This window comes from Geotrypetes seraphini, chromosome 4 (assembly GCF_902459505.1).
Source record: "Geotrypetes seraphini chromosome 4, aGeoSer1.1, whole genome shotgun sequence".
Classification (NCBI taxonomy): domain Eukaryota; kingdom Metazoa; phylum Chordata; class Amphibia; order Gymnophiona; family Dermophiidae; genus Geotrypetes; species Geotrypetes seraphini.
Genome location: NC_047087.1, coordinates 321,691,043 through 321,709,007, shown reverse-complemented (window position 1 = coordinate 321,709,007; position 17,965 = coordinate 321,691,043). Strand labels below are relative to the sequence as shown.

At 42.8% G+C, this 17,965-nt stretch overlaps 1 protein-coding gene across 6 annotated transcripts in view; it reads left to right on the top strand.

Moving 5' to 3' along the window:
• The window catches only part of ATE1 (arginyltransferase 1), a 143,752-nt gene extending 139,993 nt beyond the window's left edge, over window positions 1-3,759 (top strand). For all 6 annotated transcript variants that reach the window (XM_033942062.1, XM_033942065.1, XM_033942066.1 and 3 more), the window contains one exon: window positions 3,493-3,759. The gene's annotated coding sequence lies outside the window, so the exon portion shown is untranslated. The remainder of the gene's footprint in view (window positions 1-3,492) is intronic.
• The last annotated feature ends 14,206 nt before the right edge of the window (window positions 3,760-17,965 follow it).

Here is a 17,965-nt window from a genome sequence, read left to right as displayed (position 1 = left end):
TGAACGCTGTGCTAAAGTCTCCTAAGAAGAAATAAATTCCAACCCCAGAGGCAGAGCAAGCCATTCACCAGTCGACAGCAGCCCCTGGAGTTTATTTTCATAAAAAGTGTGGAGAAAAAGCCTACTGATAGAAACCCCCACTTTAAATACCATATTGCAGTTTAAATTTAAGGTGTCGGCAACAAAAGAGCAGTACGTGAGGAGTCGAGTGAACTGAAGTCATAGTTCACCAAATGTGGAAAGTCCTACATCAGAAGACGCATGGAAATACTTCAGAGAAGTGATTTTTGAAATATACATCAACTTGACTGAGAACCCCATTAGGGCATCTTGTTTCACCACTTCTGTGTCAGGGGTTCCTTATTTCCAAACTTCAGCATCAGGTTTTTCAAGAATGCTCGCATTCAAATTCACCAATCGAAGCCTTTCTTGGCTGCCCATCTGGAGCTCAGGCTCCACCTCCTTCCCATGTTTCTGCACTGTGCATATTTCAGGGTATTTGAAAGTCAAGCACTAATGAAAGAATTTTAGTTGTGGTGGTTCTATATATTTCCTGTAACCTTGTGGTAATTGAAATCATCCATTATTATAGCATTTCCAAATTTACTAGCTTCCTCAATTTCTGTTAGCATTTCATCGTCTGTTTCTCTGTTGTGAACTTGGCAGATGGTTGTATAACCCTCTTTCCCTTCACATACGGAATTTCTGTCCATAAGGATTCCATGTTGCCTTCTGTTTACTCTTGAATATGTAGAACATATAACACCCCCCTCTCCAGTTTGAGAACTCTAGCATTGTAGTATAATTTGTACCTAGATAACAGCCTTCTCTTCCTCATCAGATTTCTGAGATGCCTTTTATATCTACTTCTTCCTTTAGTGCTATTCACTCTTGACTCTCCCATCTTATTTTTAGGCTTCTAGCATTCGTATACAGACATTTAAAAGTATATTCTTAGTTTGTATGTACAAGCTACTTAGCAGTTGGCAGGGATAATTTGCAGTCCTTATTTGGGTGTCCCCTTAAAGACTCACAACTTTTGCCTTTGTTACACCTCTCTGTCTGTTTTGAGAGTATCCTTCAGAGATACTGTACTTCTCTACCATGCACTCTTGTCGGTTCCCCCCAGATTCTAGTGTAAAAGCTGTTTTATCTCCTTTTTAAATGTTAAAATAGTTTTTAAGAGGAGAGAAAAGGTCACAAATTACAAGCAGTACTTCTAGATTCATCATATAGCCCAGATATTTGAGTAAGTGTGTCTGCTAGGCCAGCTCTCAATCTCTTCTAGCATTGCAGCCTGTCAGACAATCCTAATGGCTACACTGAAGTCTCCTCATAGGTGTAACTTGCCTGCTTACTTTTTGTTTTGGGAGGAAGGAGGCTTGGGAATTGATTCCCAAGGAAACCAAAATAAATTGGGGCTGTTTTGCTTGGAAAAGAGCCACCTGAGGAGAGATATGATCTACAAAATCATGAGGCACATTATTTATTGAACTTATGTATACCACTTCCACTTCCACCAAAAGAGGATCTAGATGGTTTACAATAAACTAAAATACAAATAAATTGGGAAAAATGAACACCATTAAAATTGACAAAAGAACACTGGAAACAATAAATTTATTGTGCCTGTCTGCCACCGATCCCCCAACAGACTTTTCCAGCTAGTGAAGGACTAGTACAAGCAATGGAAGACCAGTTTCCAAGGAATGCAAGGCTGAAGAAATGCATTTGGAGAAGATTTTTGAAATGAGATTAGGATTGTGATCTGGGACTAAAAAAGAAAAAGCTGTTGTCCCAGTGGATTCCAAATGTGCCAGAGCCATGACATGACTAAGAGATCGGGAAGAATCGGTTCTCACTCGAGGTCTGGAATTTGCTGATCAGGGCTACTCCAATGATCCCACAGGCCTTTTGGGTTTGCATGAAACAGGTGGCAGGGATAGCCTGAAAACCCAAACGGCCTGTGGGATCATTGGAGTAGTCTTGCCCTAGGCCTAGACTATGATTAACATAAAGGCCAAGGTAGACTTCATGCTTTTACAGACGACCACTGCTGCTGCCGTTTCTGTATGGGGTGGGTAAAATCCTCAGCTTCTGGGGGTTGATAGCATAACATAACATCATAAGTTCAATACATAATCTACGAAAAAAAGGGCACAGACAAGTACTTAGGAAAAAGATAAAGGGCAGGATACACGAAACCTCCAAACGGTGCACGATCCGTTTCCTATTGCATGCAAATGGAGATGATTGTTAGCACGCCCCCTACCCATGGCCAGAGCAATTCCCGCTCATGCGCACACCCTGACAGTAGTGACAGGAGAAGCAGCCTGCTGTCAGGGCCCAGCCCAGCTCTCTCTTGCCTGTTCCCGGACTCTCCTGCTCTCTGCCGCTGTTCCCTGCAGTGCAAGCCCATGGTTTTAAAGTGGGCCTGCACTGCGGGGAATGGCGGCAGAGAGCAGGAGAGTCCGGGAGCAGGCAAGAGAGATCTGCCCAACACACACCCAGGCCGTGATCTCTCCTGCTTGCCCTGCTCTGCCGCGCCCCCACCCCCGGAGAGAAAAGCAGGAGGGATGCCAACTCCCTCTTGCCATCAGTGTTAAAATGGAAAAAAAAAAAAAAAAAGCAGTGCGGCACTCCCCCCCCCTCCTGACCAGCACGCCCCCCCCCACAGCCCCCCCATACATGGAATGGCCCACCCACGACACCAAAGTTGGGAGCAGGGAGGGGTGCACGGTCCCTCCTGCTCCTAGGCCTCCCACCCCCGGCCCACCCACCCCAGTACCTTTACAATTGTTGGGAGCAAGAGGGGTGCCTGGTCCCTCCTGCTCCTTCGAGGCAGACTCCCATCTTCGGGAGCAGGAGGGGTGCCCAGACCCTCCTCCTGCTCCTATGCTGCTGAAAATCTATGGGAGGAGGAAAGTCCTCCTTCTCCTGCTCTCCAGCCAGCCACCACCCCAATAGCAGCCTTAAGCCCCGCCCCGGCGCATCATCTGATGCACAGGGAGAGGCCTAAGGCACTGATTGGCTGAGGCGCCTCAGGCTCCTTCCTTTGGAGGGGCTGGGGCACTTCAGCCAATCAGGGACTTCCTTAGGGAGGAGTCTAGGGAAGTCCCTGATTGGCCATTTTGTGTGGTGAATTGGGTCGCTGTCCAATTTGCATGCACGGATCGCAGGAGAGGTAAGTGAATCAGTCCGGATGGAAATTTGATAGTAAAGGGGTCGCAAACCGATCGGTACACGATCGGTTCGCTTTGTGAATCTAGCCCAAAATGTTCATAAGAGTGAGAATCCTGCCAGGCACGTGTAACCTTGTAGGAAACAGGATAATGGACCTTTGGTGTGACCCAGAATGGCAAGTCTTATATCTGCTTACCTGCATTAGTACAGAAGTTGGTTTTCTCTGCTTTTTATACAAGTGAAAATATTTTAGGAGGGCCAAAAAGGGCAGTTTTCTTTTTTAACCTAGATCTCCGGCTTTGTTTCCAGCTGCTTGTCAGTATCTGAGAAGTGGAGATGAAGAGCTCTCCGTGACCAGATAGAGAAGATTAAAGCTTCATGGACTTGATAGCCAGAAACCACTCTCTTGGACTTCGCACTCTTCTAGAATCTTCAGTTTGCAAGAACTTAAAGCCTCGTCTCAGAAGAGGATGTCTCGTTTTGCTTTAACCACTACGTGTCATGTCATATATTTTAGTTCTGCAATATTTAGTGTGATATTCAAATATTCAATAATATATTTTATGATTTGTCCTAGTTGTTTCTGATCTTTTTTAATAATAGATTGCGTTATATACAGTGTAATTTCATTATGCTTCCCTATTGTGCCTCTGTCATTTTTATGAACAGACACTTCTGATGCAGAGCTGATAGTCTGAAGAAGTCAGCTTTGACCACATTGGTCCAGACTCCTGGCCCAAGGACACATTCAGGCCTCAGTGTTTGCATTTTGTCTGTCCCTGGAATTTGAGTGTAAATGTTTAGGAAATCTTTGGCCTTAGTGACTTGGAATAGAAAGGGCCCTTGTTTCCTGCTTGAATTCACGGGATTCACAGTTACATTTCTGTGGTGTTGGCCAGGCTCCAGCTCCTGCCGCAGGACTGTTTGTTTAACAGATTGGCTGAATTAGAGGCAGCTGGCATGTGTGGCCTCTCTTCTGCTAGCCTTGCAGGCAGTGTGGAAGCACCGTGGTGTCTTCTAGAGTTCAGCACTTGGCATTGGCACAGAGAGAAGCCATGCCTACAGTAACAGCTTTGGTATTTGCTGTGGCATTACCACCTCCCCTCCACGGGCCCACTCGAGTGGGTTTGGATGCAGCTCACACCTCTTTTTTTCAATAGTAGCTCAAGCTGAGTTCCATTCAGGGAAATTAGGTATTTGCTGTTTATGTTTATTGAGAGCTTCTAATGACTGGTGAGAGATTTCAGAGCGGTTTACATGAGCTTCTCTAGATATGTACAATACCAAGGGCTCTATACTGAAATATGGTGTTACAGTACAGAATTATTAATACCGGCATGATTATGCCATAATCAGTCATCTTACTTCTATGCACACATTTATACCAAACCAATCGTCCTACGTATGTACACATATACTAGGTTTAATATTGCAGCTAAATACGCTATATTTAGGAGGTAAATATAATCTGTCAACTTCATAGAATTTCAGTTGAAGTAGTCTGAGAAAAGGAGTCTTTATCCCTTTCTTGGATTTTCCAATGTCCTTCGGTTGGGCATTCCACCATGTCGGGGCCATTGCCGAGAACATTCTTGCCCTGGTGTTTTTGTATTTGATGTCTTTGAAGGAGGGGACTTTTGGATGAAGTGCAAACCTTGGAGGGCTTCTAATCTAAATTTGCCATGGAGGGTTAAATGACTTGCCCAAGATCACAGAACCACAGTGGGATTTGAACCCAGCTTCCCTGCTGCTCCCCCCCTCCCCCCAAATGATCTCTACTGCCGCCATCTGGTACTATCATGTCATGACTGTGGCACAGTCTCTCCTTGTACTGCCATTTAAATAACATAGAAGGAGAATGTTTCTCTCAATACATAGATATTGAAAATCATGTTAATACAGCGGCCTATTAACATGTTAATGTCACTGTAGCAGTTAAAGATACAGTTTGAATACAGATATAGGGGATAATTCTACTTGTATTGTTATTCTGGGTTTGATTATCTTTACCTTATAACACTTAAAATGCATTGTTTAGCTCTGCACAGAGGTAATGAGATAAGAGGGTGATATGTAGGTGGGTTATTTTGCTTTGATTATTGGTGATCTGCACTCCAAAGGCTGAGAGCAAATATCCTTTTGATAGGGGCATCTCTGTAAAACAGGTACTAAATTCTATACTCTTCTTCTGCCTGTAACGTAGGGATGCTATGCTGAGCCAAGGGTTATCCATCCTAAATCGTTTATGTAAACGAGTTCGTCCCCACGATTGCCTTGTTATGTTCTTCTTTTTTCGAATCGCACTGTATGTAATTCATCTACCTGTTGTGAACCGCCTTGAACTCCCTGGGTATGGCGGTATACAAAATAAAATATTATTATTATTATTATTATTATTATCTATGCTCATGCTGCAGAAGACGTCAATCACAGTTTTTCAACTCCTCATCCTTCTTGGTCTCTGCTGCTCCCTTCAGGTCTTCCTTTTGCAGGCATGCATGAAGGTATCTTTCTGATCTGCTCTGGGCAGGGATAGGATCCCTACATTTGCTGATTATTTAAGTCCTCCACTGCTGAAGATCATTACCAAGACCCTCCGCAAACCCCATCCTCCCAGTGTTCTCTTTTGAGCAGGGTCTGGGCTCAACCTATGTCTTTTCCATGGCACCTGGACATGAGGATCCTAGTCGCACAGTCCTGGGAGACCCCTGAACACTCCCTGAAAGTGGCTGAAACCATGACTAAGCTTTATTCCATGGATCGAGAATTCCAGCAAATGTTGGCTATGCTAAAGGTGAATTCCCTGGTACTCTAGGTGACTAAACACACTTCTCTGCCAAGTGAGGGAGGTGTAGTTTTAAAGGATCCACAGGACCGTAGAGTGGATGTGGTCTTCAGGAGGCAATTTGAGGCTCTAGCCTTAAGAGATTAAGGCTACAGCCTTAGCCTCGTTTGTGGCATGCACCTGTCATTCCAGACTACGAAATCAGAACCTGACAGGTTGAGCCACTGACACAGCTTGTGTTAGCTGGAGTAGACTACATAGCAGGTGCCTTCTAGAAGACTTGGGGAAAGTCTCCACATATTCAATTTCCACCCATCATATGCTTTGGATCAGACAATGAGCAAGTGATTTGACCTCTAAAGCAATGCTGAGCAGGCTCCTGGCTGTTTGGGATGCTGTTTGGGAAGGGCCTATATGGCCATTGTACTAGATCGCCATCCAAGATCTTTACCAGACAGCAGACCCCAAGCGGCCAGTACTCAACAGGATCCTTGAACTTGAAACTCTGTGTTCATCCCACGCTTTTTTGAACTCTGTCAATGTTTTCATCTCCACCACCTCTCTCGGGAGCGCATTCCAGGCATCCACCACCCTGTCCGTAAAGAAGAATTTCCTCACATTGCTCTTAAGTCTACCATCCCTCAACCTCAAATTATGTCCTTTGGTTTTACCATTTTCTTTTCTCTGGAAAAGATTTTGTTCTATGTTAATACCTTTCAAGTATTTGAATGTCTAAATCATATCTCCCCTGTCCCTCTTTTCCTCTAAGCCTAAGGTATACATATTCAGGGCTTTAGGTCTCCCCTCGTACGTCTTTTGTCACAAACCTCCTATTATTTTTGTTGCCTTCCTCTGGACCGCTTCAAGCCTTTTTGTGTCCTTCGCCAGATATGGTCTCCAAAACTGAACCAGAGAACAAATTCATATCAAGTTGCATTGAATTACCAGACCTCAAATACCCAAGGCACTACTTAAATGATTTTTCATGCCCTTACTGGGGTGGTAAATTCATCATTGATCTTGGTAAAATGACCTGTGCTGTACGTTTTTTAATTATTTTTAATATCAATTTCAATACATATAAAGTGCCTAAGGTGTTATAGGAAGGAAAGCACTTATCTTTTGTGCCCGATGGCTGCCCAACCGAGTATGAATCGGTTAGGCAGCCGTTAGGTAGTGCCTTGGATATTTGAGGTCTGGTAATTCAATGCAACTTGATATGAATTTGTTCTCTGGTTCATAATAGTTTTTTATTTTGAACAAATTTTCCTTTTCTTCAATTCCAGTTGATTTCTCCAAAACTGAACACAATACGCCAAGTGGGGTCTCACCAACGACCTGTACAGGGGCATCAACTCTGGTCGCCTCCACTTTCTTGGACAGCAGCAGCCCAAAGCAGCATGAGCTGGTGATTTTGCCTGCAGTCTCTAGCAAAGGGAACCCCACTCCAGATCAATTCCCGAGTCATCCTCATGATGGATGCCAGATTTTTCGGCTGGGGAGCTCATTGCAGTGGTCGCCAAGTTTAAGGACAATGGACTCTGTCTCAACAGAAGTGGTCTATCATCAGACTGGAACTGTGAGGCTTGGCAGGGCTCTGTATGAGCTCTTACAGGAAGCTTTTCTTGGGTCTGTTGGTCAAAACAGTCTTCCTGGTAGCAATTTATTCTGTAAGAAGAGTATCAGAATTGCAAACTCTGTTGGGCAGAAAGCCATTCTTCAGGATCATGGAAATGGGAGTGACCTTGTGAATGTGGTTCCCTTCTCCATACTGAAAGTCGTCTCGGTGTTTCATGTCAACCAAGAGGTTAAACTGCCAGTCTTTCATCCCACAGGGTCCAAGAAGAAAGAACAAAAGCCTTAAAGGTTTTGGACGTCTGGAAAGTTCCCTTGCGTTACCTGGAGGTCACTAATGAGTTTCATCTGTTGGATCATCTTTTCATGTTAACCAATCGGGCAAGACAAGACAAACCCACTTCCAAGGCCACCATCTCTAAGTGGATTCGTAGAGCGAACAACTGCCTATCTCGTTGAAGGCGCATTTGATTAGAGGAGGTCTACCCCTTACCGTCTCCAAATTCTACAGAGTGGACATAGCAGCACAGGAGGATGGTGCTTTCAGGTCCTAAGTACTACCAGCAAGGCTCATCTATCCCACTCTAGAGTTTGGGGACTGCTTAGTTATATCCCTATGGTTCAGCATACCATCCCTATTGTACTGGAAAAAGAGATTAGGTTCTTACCTTGATAATATCTTTTCCAGTAGATAGGGATGGTATGTTGAACCCCCCAACCCAGCAATTTATCTGATGTGCCTGCTTTCTGACTCAGACTTAATGATCAGTTCCATAGGTAAGATTTCACTGTCATTCAGACTTTTGGATTACAAAGGAGGAATAGTTGAGCTCTATAAATGCAGTGAAAAAAGCACAAAGGGCCTCAATGAACAGAGAACTTATCTTTATTGACCCACTACAAGCCATGTTTCAATGTACAACATCTGCATCGGTGGTCAGCCAATAAGCAAAATACGATTATCAAACTTCAGGGATCAGAATCAGTCCTAAAGCCTGAGCACAGAGAACAATCTCAGCCCTGTGTTGCTTCAGCAGGAAAGTGAAAGCTCCATAAATGTTCAGACTGTTTATGTTTCTTGAAGTCATTGTTCCTCTCAGAGTCTTGTTAATGTTTTAACTACATCTGAGCAGATCAGACCCCTGGTTTGGGGAAATTCCCCATATCCCTCCTCCTCCTGTCTTCTGTAGGGTTGTCACCAGCTTTGATATGAGCTAAAAGGGCAGCAGAGACCATGGAGAAGGAGAAGTTGAAAAGTTGCGATTGATGTCTTCTGCAGTATGCTTGCGATCACAGATGGATAACCCTATGGTTCAGCATACCATCGCTATCTACTGGAAAAAACATTATCAAGGTAAGCACCTAATCTCTTTCTATGCTCTTTATGTGTAAGTGGCAAAACTTGATCTACGCACACTTCTGTAGGCACTCGCTTAACTGACAGCATGTAATTAAAAGTGAGGGACTCAAACTTCACATGAAATAGTTACGTGGCCGATATAAATGCACATGTACCCATTCCTTTAAAGTCTAGCTACCGGGTGCCTTATTAGCAAACTGTCCTCTTAATCCTCCACTGCCTCTGCTCCAAACCTAGAGTGGAAGATTTCTAGGGACAGGGAAATATCTACTGTACCTGAATTTAAGTCGCCTTGAGCTATTATTGGGAAAAGGTGCAAGTTAAATCCTGTAATAGATACCCACATATTTTCACCTGCATTTTAGGCGGGTTGTATTTCTGGCCCAAAGGCAGCCGTAGTTTTGAATATCCTGCACGATGGATGCTGTTGCCTTCCCTTGCCGAACCCCACTCCACTCCAAGAAACGGCCTTGACGCTTCCCCTTCCTTTAAGTTACCTCTTCATAGGGCTTCAGGGCTGAGTCCTTATGAGGTATTTAAGTGTAATGATAGTCTAAGCCACCAGTGGAGTTTCTACCACATTAATGTGACTTAACGATTAGTCTGTTAATATAAGAATTCATATATTTCTAAAGGGGCGATTTCTAAAGGGCTTGTTCTGGTAGCTTGATCCTTTTCCACAACCATTGTCCTTTGGCACCAGGACATGCCCTCCATTTCAGGCAGTTCTGAAAGGGGATCTTTCTGCCCTGGAAGGAGAGTATTAATAAAAGTGGCCTTTTCTTTCATGTGTTTCCAAAATAAATGTGTGCTTAAAAGGCAGTTTTCATTTACAGGTAAATAAAAAAAAGAATGCAAATAATGGAGGATAGGTTGATGTGCTCTCTGATAGGAATGCTGCCCTTCCACTTGGTTCAGGCGAGGCTCGGAGGACCTGTGCTCACCGCTCACTGACTGGAATTAAGCTTAAGCCATCAGCTCAGCCTGTATAAGACTGCGAGATGTGCATGTGTACATAAGGGGTGGGTGGGTCTGGACAAATCACTTCCCTGTTCACCATACTTGTACAGCAGGGGTCTCAAAGTCCCTCCTCGAGGGTTGCAATCCAGTCGGGTTTTCATGAGATCTATGTGCATGCACTGCTTTCAATGCATATTCATTGGGGAAATCCTGAAAACCCGACTGGACTGCGGCCCTCAAGGAGGGACTTTCCTGCTGTAAAGGGACACGTTCTACAGCAGTGGTCCCCAACCCTGTCCTGGAGGACCACCAGGCCAATCGGGTTTTCAGGATAGCCCTAATGAATATGCATGAGAGAGATTTGCATATAATGGAAGTAACAGGCATGCAAATCTGCTTCATGCATATTCATTAGGGCTAGCCTGAAAACCCGATTGGCCTGGTGGTCCTTCAGGACAGGGTTGGGGACCACTGTTCTACAGCACATCCATTGTACTAGAGCAGGGGTAGGCAATTCCAGTCCACGAGAGTCACAGGCAGGTCAGGTTTTCAGGATATCCACAATGAATATGTATGAGATGTATTTGCATGCACTGCCTCCTTAAGATTCAAATCTATCTCATGCATATTTATTGTGGATATAAGCACATAATAAGCATGGCCTCTGCCGAGTCAGACCATAGGTCCATCATGCCCAGCAGTCCGCTCCCGCGGCGGCCCCCCAGGTCAATGACCTGTAGTGATCTATTACTCAAGAGCATTTTGTCTTGTATAGTAACCCTCTAATTGTACCCCTGGATTCCCTTACCCCTCAGGAATTCGTCCAATCCCTTTTTGAAACCCAAAATCGTACTCTGCTCAACCACCCCCTCTGGAAGCGCATTCCAGGTGTCCACCACCCTCTGGGTAAAGAAGAACTTCCTAGCATTTGTTCTAAAACTATCTCCCTTCAATTTTTTTGAGTGTCCTCTAGTTCTTGTTGCCCCCGCCAGTCTGAAAAATCTGTCTCTCTCTACCTTCACTATACCCTTCATGATCTTATAAGTTTCTATCATATCCCCTCTAAGTCTCCTCTTTTCCAGGGAAAAGAGCCCCAACTTCTCCAGCCTCTCAGCATACGAGAGGTTTTCCATGCCCTTTATCATTTTTGTCGCTCTTCTCTGGACCCTCTCGAGTATCGCCATATCTTTCTTTAGGTACGGCGACCAGTACTGGACTCAGTACTCCAGATGCGGTCGCACCATTGCCCTGTACAGCGGGAGGATAACTTCCTTGGTTCTGGTAGTGATACCTTTTTTGATAATGCCCAACATTCTGTTCGCCTTTTTTGAGGCCGCTGCGCATTGTGCTGCCGGTTTCATTGTTTTATCCACCAAAACCCCCAAGTCCTTTTCTAGGTTGCCTTTTCCCAATGTCATCCCCCCCATCGTGTAGTTGTACATCAGGTTCCCTTTCCCTATGTGCATAACTTTACATTTCTCCACATAAAACTCATCTGCCATTTATCTGCCCACTCACTCAGTTTGTCCAGATCCCTTTGGAGTTTTTTACATTCCTCTACAGATCTAACCTTACCGGAGAGTTTTGTGTCATCTGCAAATTTTATAACTTCACACTTTGTCCCTGTTTCCAAGTCATTAATAAATATATTGAATAGCAGCGGTCCCAGCACTGACCCTTGTGGGACGCCACTTGTGACCCCTTTCCAGTCAGAATAGTGACCCTTTACTCCTACCCTCTGTTTCCTGTTTGCCAGCCAGTTTTTGATCCATCTGTGTATGTCCCCTTCCACCCCGTGGTTCCACAGTTTCCTTAGAAGGCGCTCATGAGGTACCTTGTCGAAGGCTTTCTGGAAGTCTAGGTATACTATATCTATGGGGTCACCTTTGTCCAAATGTCCGCTTATCCCCTTGAAGAAGTGCAGTAGGTTTGTTTGGCAGGATCTTCCAGTACAGAAACCATGCTGGCTTGTTCTCATCAGCTTATTTTTTTCTATGTGCTCACTGATACTGTTCTTGATCAATGATTCGGCCATCTTCCCCGGAACTGAGGTCAAGCTGACCGGTCTATAATTCCCCGGGTCGCCTCTGGTTCCTTTCTTGAAGATAGGTGTAACATTTGCTATCCTCCAGTCTTCCGGTATTACCCCTGTTTTCAGGGATAGGTTACAAATCTGTTGCAGTAACTCCGCTATTTCGTTTCTAAGTTCTCTTAGTATTCTTGGGTGAATTCCGTCCGGGCCTGGCGATTTGTCAGTTTTTAGCCTATCTATCTGTTTGAGTACGTCTTCGAGGCTTACCTCCATGCACGATAATTTTTCCTCTTGGTCCCCCTTGAAGAATTTTTCCGGTTCCGGAACATTGGATGTGTCCTCTTTTGTGAAGACCGACGAGAAGAACGTGTTTAATCTGTCCGCCACTTCCTTTTCCTCCTTTACCACTCCTTTCCTATCCCCCTCATCCAGGGGTCCCACTTCCTCCCTCGCTGGCTGTTTCCCTTTCACATATCGAAAGAAAACCTGGCCTGCCTGTGGCTCTCGAGGACCGGAATTGCTTACCCCTGGGCTATGCACCCAGAATTAGTTTGTTTCACTGCAAGTATACTGATTTGCCATCTTCCTTCTTGAGCTGACTGACCGCAGGTTCTGCTTGGCTTTGTCATCCTGCTCTTAATCCAGGTAAAATGATGGCTTGCTAGTTGGGTGTCTGCCCTAAGCAGATGTCCTCTTTGTGAGATGTCAGTCATACTCACTGTCCACTTCGGACACCTTTTGTTTGGATTCCAAATTAGCACTTTTCTGGCCCCGAGGCAGCTCCGCTTGGTCCGATGCCCTCTCACTTGGCCTTGCTGTATGCCCTCATTATTGCAGTGCAGTTGATTCTGGCTTCTCTTTCTTTACAAAAACTCCAAAACAACACCCAACATTTATTTTCAAGTGTTAAAAAGTGCTCAGGACCATCTTCTGGTAAAAAGATCACAAGCGGGGTAACACCCCGAAAGCTGTGCCTTTTTACCTCAGTCACTGAACTTGAATATCACTCTTTGTGGCAGTGATTGAGTGAAAAAGGCACAGCTTTCGGGGTGTTACCCCGCTTGCGATCTTTTTACCAGAAGATGGTCCTGAGCACTTTTTAACACTTGAAAATAAATGTTGGGTGTTGTTTTGGAGTTTTTCTATTATATGTTTAAATACCTACGAGGTATAAATATACATGAGGCAAATCTCTTTCATTTGAAAGGACGCTCCGGAATAAGAGGGCATAGGATGACGGGAAGAAGAGAGAGGCTCAGGATTAATCTAAGGAAATACTTTTTTATTTTTACAGACCATGGAATAGTCTCCTGGTACAGGTGGTAGAGACAAAAGAATGTCTGAATTCAAAAAAGCGTGGGACAGGCATGTGGCATCTCTTTGGGAGAGGAGGAGATGGTGGATGGGCTATTTGGCCTTTTATCTGCTTTCATGTTTCTATTACCAACTGCAGAGAATGCAAATCTGGCCCGCCAGACAATTTAAAAATTTCACTTAAGTTGGTCCGCCAGCAGACAGAGTGCACTTCGGGAAGTGCTGCAGTGCCTCCCGCTCTTACCTTCCACTATTTTCGGCAGCCGTAGCTGTAGCAATTCTTGCAGGCTGCCGTCATCCTGAGCACCACGTTCCTGCCCCTGACGTCAGAGGAAGGGCAAGATCGCGGCAGAGGGAACGTGGAGGCACAGAAAATGGCATCCAAGACTGAGATGAAGTTCATTAGTTAGAATTAGCTGACAATATTGGTGTTACTTTACTTTTAAAACTAGCAGAATTACCAAACTAAAGATCCTCAACGTCCAGAGCTACCTTTTGGTCCCTCATTCTACCTTGGCTTTTTCTATCTAGCCTGTTTATAGTGATGATACAGTGAGGGGAGCAAGAGAGAGTGTCCCCTCCTGCTCTACTAGCTGACATCACATGTTGCGAGAACAGGGGGAGGACATCACAGCTTTCAAAGATCAAAACAAGACTTAGCACAGAAATTGAACTACATTTCAACAAAATGTTAAATTTTTGCATTGCTGACAAATTAATGTGAATCGTATGAAATGTTTTTAACCTAATAGCAAATTCATTTCGAAATCAAGTTGTTAGTGTGGGATAGAGATGGTGGACAATGGGATTTAGGGAGAGAAGTTGGACACAAGGGATGAAGGGGGGATAGAGATACCGGACAGGAGGGTAGTTGGGAAGAGAGAGTAAGTCTTTTGTATTCATTTTGTTTACATCACAGGGGTTGGAGAGGTTGTAACCCTAGACTTCTACTAAGACTAAGGGGTCCTTTAGTTTTAGATTTCGACCCCTGTTCTAGGAGATCCTGCAACAGGGATAAACCAATCAACCTCTGACATATTAAAATCTCAGTCACCTTTTACAGCTATATCTCTGCCCACTTCTTGCGTCTGTGAAGGAGGCCTATATATCACACCAGTATAAATTCATTTTCCATTCCCTCTTTCCAGTTTGACCCACAGTATCTCTATTTTACCCTGTAGATCCTACAATTGTGTCGCTTTAATATCATCGTTAACATATCCTGCCCCTCCCCCTACCCTGTCCTTCCTGAACAGATTATAGCACAGTATAGTTAAAGAGACATCTGTAAATATAGCTCCAGAAAATTGAGACCCTTGATTATACTTTAAAATACAATTTGCATGAGATGGTAAAAGATGGCTAAAACCAGACTTACAGACTTCTAAATAAATAATCATTGCTAGGGACGGACGGAGAGATTTCTGAGATCAGAATTGTAGAAATCTTTGAAATGAGTTATAAATTGTGAGTACAGATTTCCAGGGAATACGATAGGTAGCTAATGAATGTTCATGACCTCTTTCCATGTATTGTAAGTGTGCCTTTTTAAAAATAGGGTTAATGCTTGAATTTTGTATCCATTAGAAATGGGCTTTTATTGGTTGCACGAAGAAATGCACATACAAAAAAAATCTTCAGTCAGCTGAAGGGAAAAGATATAGAAGCACCAGCATAAAAAATGCAACACTTCCTTACATAATAATTCAATATCCACGCTCAAAAAATCTGTTATATGTGGAAAAAAAAATATGCTCAGAGAGCCGGAGACCATCTGATGACTCAGTATCAAATTAAGCCTCACCATCTAATCATCGCATATGGATGTGATTTATGTAGATCCTTGTGAATTTCAAGTCTTCAACGCTCAAAAGCTTATTTGAAAAAAAGAACTCATCTTAAGCTTCAGGGTCCTGACATGTACCACGTTTCGTTTTCTGCTTCAGGGAACCCAAATTAAACTTCAAAAATCTGCATTATAACATAACGCATAACATAATACTTACAGACCACGTTACCAAAAAGTTCTTTGTGGTTTACAAAACATTATAAACATTAAACATAATCATATATGTGAATGAGTCAGCTAGTCAGGCATTTGGAGAAAAATGTCTGTAAGAAACAGCTGTGAGCAACAATGATCGAAATTCTTTTTCATGAGAAGCTGCCTGAGATGCTACAGAGTGATTTAGGAATTTCTTGCTTTTACAACCTTATATAGAAGGGAAATTGAACAAAGCATGAATTTTTCTACTGCATTTGTGCGTAACTATGGTAAAACTATTAGCCAGATAAGTAGGGGCTGCACCATATAGAACCTTGTAACAAAAACAGCCCAACTGGAACAATACTCGAGCTTCCACAGGCAACCAATGCAATTCTCAATAAAATAACGTAATATGATCAAAACATCTTCATCAAAATATTGAAACAATATACTGTTCGTAAACATTCACACTCGCACTCGCACAATGTTATTTAATTAAACTATATTGGGGAGATACCTATTAGTTGAAAAACTCTTACTGAAATTCTCAAGAGGAAAGTTAACTGACGAAAAATGCCACAGTACTCATTCTTAAAAAGACTTCGTCATTACGCTGTTTCAAGATAAAACTCAAGGACATGATTGTGGGACTTTCAAACAGGGTAAATCCACCTGGTGTCCCCCTGAACCAACTGATCCAAATATTCAAGTGTTTGAGCAATATAAAGTTATTGAAGACGAGCCCGCTACAATTTAAGCAGTCAACAACAGAAAGCATTGAATATTTTGGCAATGGATACCAACATTATCATTCACCCCACAGATAAAGGAGATGGTGTCGTGATGATGGATACAGCACTGTATTTCCAGAAGGCATATTGCCAATTATGCGATGACACGTATTACCAGGAACTTGGTTATGATGCCACTGATAAACTTATGGATGACATTTCTAACATATTGGTACAAGCCCTTGAGTCAGGAATGATCAGTGATGGAGAATTTAAATATTCACACTGTAAACATCCTAGGATATCGGCCATTTATTTTGTACCAAAAATTCACAAATCTAACAGTCTCTGGAATAGGCTTAGTTCTAGAACCATTATCAGAGTTTGACTTACAGCTTAAGAATGAGGTTTTAAGATGACATCATGTTTTGGATGATTACCTTGATGTTCCTTCACATGCTTTGGATATTGCTGCATTATATACAAACATTCTTCCGCAAGCTGCTATGGACATTATTCAACATCATCTTAATCAATTTGATTTATCATCAGCACAAATTGAGTTATTGATCCAACTTGCTAAGGTTGCTTTGAATGAAAATGTTACATTGACTACATTTTTGCTTTAAGGAATTGGAAAGCTTTTTTGTATAATAATAATAATAACTTTATTCTTTTATACTGCCATAACCACAAGTTCTAGGCGGTTTACACTAAAAAGAGCTGGACAATCAGTGAAATACAATAATACAAATATTTGTAAAATAGAATTTCAATAATAAAACTCACTAAATAATAAACTTATCGAACAAAGTGGTCTTAATTAATTTCCGAAAACTGCAATAGGATAACATAGCTTGCTGAATACATTTACCTAATCAAGATTGTTGCCTACCAGCTTGAAATGCTAGGGTCCTATCGAAGAAGGTTGGATAAGCAAATAAGTAGAAGTTTCTAGTTTCTCTTGATGGTCTACGCAACACAAAATGAGTAAAAAGTAAGATGGAGACAATCCCGATATCAGCTTAAAGCAGATACAGGGAAATTTGAATAATACTCTTGCCTCCAAAGGCAGCCAATGAAGTAAACGATAATATGGACTGGTAATACGGTTGTTCTTTTTTAAACCAAAAATCAATCGAACAGCTGTATTCTGAATTATCCTTAATTTCCTTAGAATTTTTTTGGGTGCTCCTAAATAGATGATGGTACAATAGTCTAAAATAGATAAAACTAATGCCTGCACCAATAACCTAATTCAGTTCTTTCTTAAGAAATGTTCACATATCGATGTCAAATCTTTGTTTTATTTATTTCTGGAAAAGAAAGTGATGTAATTGCAGGTAAACAACAAACATTTTTCTCGATTTACTCATGAAACAAAAGATATCCACAACAATGTGTATTCTAACTGAGGAAAAAATTAGGACACCCTACACCCTAATAGCTAGTGTTACCCCCTGTGGCTGAATTAACTGCAGTGAGATGCTTCTTGTAGCCATCTACCAGTCTCTGATATCGGACTGAGGCCCACTCCTCAATGCCGAATTCTTTCAGCTGTGAGATGTTTGAGGGGTTTCTTGCATGTACATCCCGTTTCAAATCACCCCACAGCATCTCAATGGGATTAAGATCAGGGCTTTGACTTGGTCACTCCAGGACTCTTCATTTCTTAGTTTTCAGCCAGTCCTTGGTGGATTTACTGGTATGTTTTGGGTCATTGTCATGTTGCAGGGTCCAGTTCCACTTAAGCTTTAATTTTCTTAGACTGTCTCACATGTTCCTCAAGTATCCTCTGATACACAGTAGAATTAATGGTGGGATCTATGATGGTGAGCCGGCCGGTCCTGCTGCGGCAAAGCATCCCCAAACGATGACACCTCCATGCTTCACAGTTGGTATGAAGTTCTTTTCCTGGAATGCTGTATTTGGTGCACGCCAAACATGTCCTCTTTTCAATTTTAGACTCATCTGCCCATAGAACACTATTCCAGAAGTCCTGGTGTTTGTCTACGTTCTCGCTGGCGAACTTCAGTCT